The following is a 5,460-nucleotide window of genomic DNA, read 5'->3' as shown; positions in this document are numbered from 1 at the left end:
TACAAAATTCATATACATTATTTTGCACATCAGATCTTTCCCACTTCCTTTACCCACCCCTCCCTCCACTCACCAAATCCTATGATTACCCACTGCTGCACGCTCCCCATCCCCCAAACACCAATTCTCACCCCTCGGATCCTCTCTCATACATGTTTTTTTTTTTTAATTTAGTTTGTTTATTTTTCATTTCAGTGAAAATCTACAGAGATTTTGGAATTCCATTCATTCATTGTTGCACCCTTATCCCCGCACAACCCCCCCCCCCCGTTTGCTCCTCTCCTTGAAAAGCAAAAGGAAAACTCCCTCATTGGTACACAATCCCCCCGCACCTTCCCAAACCCCACCCCTACCCCCAAATATAATCCACTCTGCAAAACTGGATGAAATATGCTTACGGCATTGAAGTCTATGGCGGAGAGAATAGTCTAAAAGTATTATATTTTAGGGAATTATTTTATTGTAGGAGTACGCAATGAGGGTTGCAGGGTGATTAATTTTTAAAAAATAAACAATACACAGTGCTTTAGAATGATTGCATGAAAACCACTGTGAATGGAGAAAAGTATAAAATACACAAAAAAGAAAAGATAACAAATTGTCTTTGAATAAAATGTAATCTAATTTACTGAGTAATCCAATTTACTGAAAAAATAGTATTAATCCATATTAATTTATTTTTATTAAAATAATATTTGTACTGTTTACAGTCTGGAATTGACAAAAATCACAATCAATATGCATTTTAAATTAGTAGTTATTAGAATGCTTCTGATATGCTTTTGTTGTTGTTATTTACACTGAAGTCAAAACCTGCCCATTACCGATCTTGCAGCAGATTTTCAGAGGCAGGAAATCATATGTGAGTAGATTGCCCACCTTTTTCCTCTGGAGCAGCAAATTTATTAGACCCATATACTTTGAGTTGGCAGCACAGTTCCTTACCATTATGCCACCAGAAATCCCTTTCCTGACATGTTGTTCCTGTGTACCACTGAGTTGAAAGTGACCCATAGCTAACCCTCCACCCGGTTTTCAGATACAATAAATAGCACGGGAAGAGATCGCTAATCCTTCTCCTGTGGAGCAGCTGATGGATTCAAACTTCATGTCTTTGGGATTGCAGTAGGTTCTTACCACTAGCCCACCAAAGTCTAGTGACGTAATGGTAGCTAATTATTCTTTCCATACATATTGTTGTTATTAAATGCTGTCACGTACAACTCATAGTGATCCTATGAACAGCTAGCCTGTGTCCTGCCCTGTCCTGTGCCATCTTCACTATATCTGACACACTAGATAGAGCCTGTTGCTGAGGTTACCATGTCAATCTATCTCATTAGAAGTCTTCCTCTCGTCTTTCCAGGCAGCGCGGTGCGATGGGCATGTCCCGGGACGACTGGCACAAGTGCCGCAAGACCTGGAGCAAGAGAAAGCCCTACCACAAGAAGCGGAAGTATGAGCTGGGACGCCGGCTGCCAACACTAAGATTGGGCCCTCTTGTATACACACAGTTCGTGTGAGAGAGGAGGCAACAAGAACTACAGTGCCCTAAGACTGGATGTGGGGAACTTCTCCTGGGGCTCTGAATGTTGTACTCACAAAACAAGGATAATTGACATTGTCTACAATGCCTCCAATAATGAGCTGGTCCGAACCAAGACCCTAAGTGAAGAACTGCATCGTGCTCACTCACAGCACACCGTACCACTGGTACGAGTCCCACTATGCGGTACCCCTGCGTCGCAAGAAAGGGGCTAAGCTGACGCCTGAGGAAGAAGAGATTTTAAACAAAAAAAGATCAAAGAAAATTCAGAAAAAAATCATGAAAGGAAAAAGAGTGCAAACATTAACAGTCTTCTAAAGGAGCAGTTCCATATATTCCATATATCTTGCATATGTTGCTTCCAGCAGGCCAGTGTGGTCATACAGATGGTTATGTGCTAGCGGGCAAGGAGCCAAAATTCTATCTGATGAAAATCAAGGCACAGAAAGGCAAATAAATCTCCCTTCCATTTTAGCACATGCATTAAAGGTGTTTATTCAAAAAAAACCAAAAAACAAAAACCAAAAAAACCCACAGGCAAAAACACCCAAGTCTTCCTCTCTCTCACTGATGCTGCATCTTCCCAAGCATCAGGTACCTTTCCAGGGAATAGCTTCACCTAGTTACATGTCCAAACTTTGAAAGATGAAGCTTCACTATCTTTGCTTCAAAGGAGTACTCTGACTGCACTTTTTCTGAGTAATATTTATTCTTTTTGAAATCCATGGAATATTCAGTACTCTTCTCCAGCACCACAACTCAAAGACATCACTTCTTTATCTGTCATCTTCATTAATTGCACAGCTCTCTGATGGATAGGTTACTGAGAAGACCATGACCTGCATCAGGCCCACCTTAGTCTTCATACTGACATCATTGCTCTTTAGCATTTTGAAGAGGTCATTGACAACAAATTTTTCCAATGAAATATTTCTCTTGTTTTCCTGTCTGTTGATACCCAGAGTATTGATTATTGATCCAAAGAAGATGAAATCATTGAGATTCAGTGCTTCTTCCATCTATCACCTTTGGTACTGTAGTGAGGACCTTTGCTTTCTTCATAGTGAGATGTAATCCACACTGAATGCTGTGGTCATCTCTCCTAAAATAATGGTAGCTAGTTATTTTCTAACAGCTACCTAATAAGTTAAGGAGATTCAACTGTTTTTCATTTGTTAATGAATATTTTTACAGTTTATTAGGGATTTTGTGGTTATTGTTGTTAAGTGGTGGTGTTGCTATGGAGTGAATTCTGACTCATAGAGACTCTATATGACATAGTAGAACTAAAACAGGTTTTCTGTGCTGTATACATTACAAAAGTAGAGTACTAGGCATTTTCTCCCCTGGGCATCCTAATGAGTCTTAACTACCTTTCAATTAGCACTTTCAAGAACTTTATCAGGACCTTAGGAATAACTTCTATTTTGTTTCATGTTTCAACCTATCAACACATTGGCCAGATTAGTTATCTTATAAACTTCTTCATGTATTTGCATTTGTACATCTAACATTTCTTGGATGTTTAATACGTGCCAGACACAACAGAGGGTGTAAGACCAGTTATACACAAATTTAAAGTCATTAATTTATAGCTCATCTACTAAGGCCATTCTGTCTTTTCACTTTTATTTCTCACTTGATAACAATGAGCAACTTGTGATTAAAATACATAGAAATTACCAAAACTGTGACATGGCTATCAAATCTATTTTTCAAGATCATTTTAATTCTCTCTTGATTCAGCTCTAGTAAAAATTATTGGCTTATTTGTCTCCACAAGAACACTATCATTTCCTATATATTAGACATAGTTTATTTGTATTTAAGACTCTATGTATATAAAAACAATTTTTTATGTAATTTTTTAATTAGACGGAATTTCTATCTTCCCCAAATCACTGACGTAATTCATGCTCTGAATGTCTACTTCAGGGACTACTAAAACAGCTTTTTCCTATTCCTTTTCATTACTTTCATTATAGGGTTTCTAAACTCGACTTTAAATATATAAATTTGATTGAGATAGCTCAGAAACTACTAGTTTCTAATTGGCCATCCACAATCACACTTTTCTTTATTTGCCAGGCCCATTTTGTATTGTGAAGACACTTACAAAGCTATAAGCACTTGTGAGTTTTGTTGTTTGTTGTTTTTTTTGTTTTTTTTTTTTATCTTACTTAGTTCCACAATCAACTCCCTTGGTACTAGTAGTCAGGAAATCTAGAGACTTATTGCATTGGGAAAGTTTGTTGTCAGGGACCTCTTCAAAGTTATTTTTGTTACGTGCTGTCAAGTAAAGTACAATCCATAGTGACCCAAATACAACAAATCTGAACTCTCTTCTCCTATACTATCCTTATGATCTTGAACACATGTGTGTACATTGCAGCAGACTCTATAAATTCATGTTATTGATTAAAAATAAGCAATCAGCGAAGTAAGCCCTTCAATAAAGACCATGAATTTGATCAACACCACCAATAGACTTAGAATCAAGTTCTTTTTCTGGTCTTCTAGATCAAATCAGTTCTAGCAAATATTTCATTTTCTATTTGTGAAGCTCCAAAATAAGGATATACTTTTAATTTTTAATAAGGATGGACCTTTGACAAATGGAACCATGTGAAAAACTGAACTTGACTTAAACTGCTAAGGTTATTATAAAGTTTTGAAAAGCAAAACATTACTAATACACAAGCCATTACATTCCCAAGTACTATGGATATGTAAAAATTTGTGTTCAAGAATATAAGGATGAAAATAACATAAAAATGGCATAGCAGCATTGTTCTAGTAGTTACAAAAAAGAAAAAAAAACCCTCATATTCTTCAACAGTAAAATTGTGTTATGTTATTTCTGTGGAATACTTCTGCAATGAAAGTTAATGAACTATAGCTATAAACAAAAATGTGGATAATCTTAAAATAGTAAGTGAAAAAAGGCACTAGAAATATATTCAATATTAATCTATGAAAAACCAACATATAACTCCAGGGACGGTTGCATAAGTGGTAAAAGTATAGAGGAAAGCAAGAAACAATAAACAGAAAACTCTGCATATTGATTTTTATGGTAATACAAGTAGTTTTGAGGGAGTTTGCTGAGATAGAAACAAATAAAAAGGAAATTAAAAAGTATAGAGGAAAGAAATGAGGAAATATTGGTGTTCAAAAGTATACTGTAATAAACTATACAACCCCACAAATTCACCTTCACACACACACACACACACACACACACACACACAAACACACACAGATTATTTTAACTTTCAGGTGCCATCAAGACAATTGAAACTAATAGTTATCCTGTGAAAAACAAATATGAACATTACCTAATTCTGAACTCTTCTCATGATCTCTGACACTCACAAAGCTTTTGATAGAGTCGCTGTGTCACTCCATTTAGTTGAGGGTATACATCTCATTCTCAGATCCTCTATCTTTATTAGCATAGTGTCTTTTCTAAGGACTGGTCCCTCTTAATTACATTCCCAGAGTATGTAAGACAAAGTTTCACCATCCTTACCTCTAAGGAACATGATGTTTGCACTTTCTAGAAGACAGATTTGTGTTTACTTTTTGGTCCATGAGACCTTCAGTACTCCTTTCCATCACTATAATTCAAAGACATCGATTCTTACTCATCGTTATTACTCATACAAATTTAGATACATAGGAAGCAAATGGAAAAATAAAAATTTAATAAAAACCATACAAACACAAAACCCACTGAGCATATAGCTTAGATGAAGCACAATTTAATCTTGAACCCAACATCTTGGTATTTATGTATACACACATTGTCTGTGTTTGGAAGAAGGAGTGGTATCCACTTCCTAAGCAACATGTCTCCATAACTCTATGAACTTTGATAAAGGTCCATAGTTGTCGGGGGGCTTCAGGCCTTT

General features: G+C 36.3%; 1 pseudogene; it reads left to right on the top strand.

Moving 5' to 3' along the window:
• Positions 1 to 1,379: 1,379 nt before the first annotated feature.
• LOC102852108 lies at positions 1,380 to 2,003 on the top strand (annotated as a pseudogene).
• Positions 2,004 to 5,460: the final 3,457 nt, after the last annotated feature.

The sequence above is a fragment of the Elephantulus edwardii genome, unplaced genomic scaffold (assembly GCF_000299155.1).
Source record: "Elephantulus edwardii isolate Elephantulus edwardi_28Jun2011 unplaced genomic scaffold, EleEdw1.0 scaffold00081, whole genome shotgun sequence".
In the NCBI taxonomy this organism is placed as follows: Eukaryota; Metazoa; Chordata; class Mammalia; order Macroscelidea; family Macroscelididae; genus Elephantulus; species Elephantulus edwardii.
This window is presented reverse-complemented; position numbering and strand designations above follow the sequence as displayed.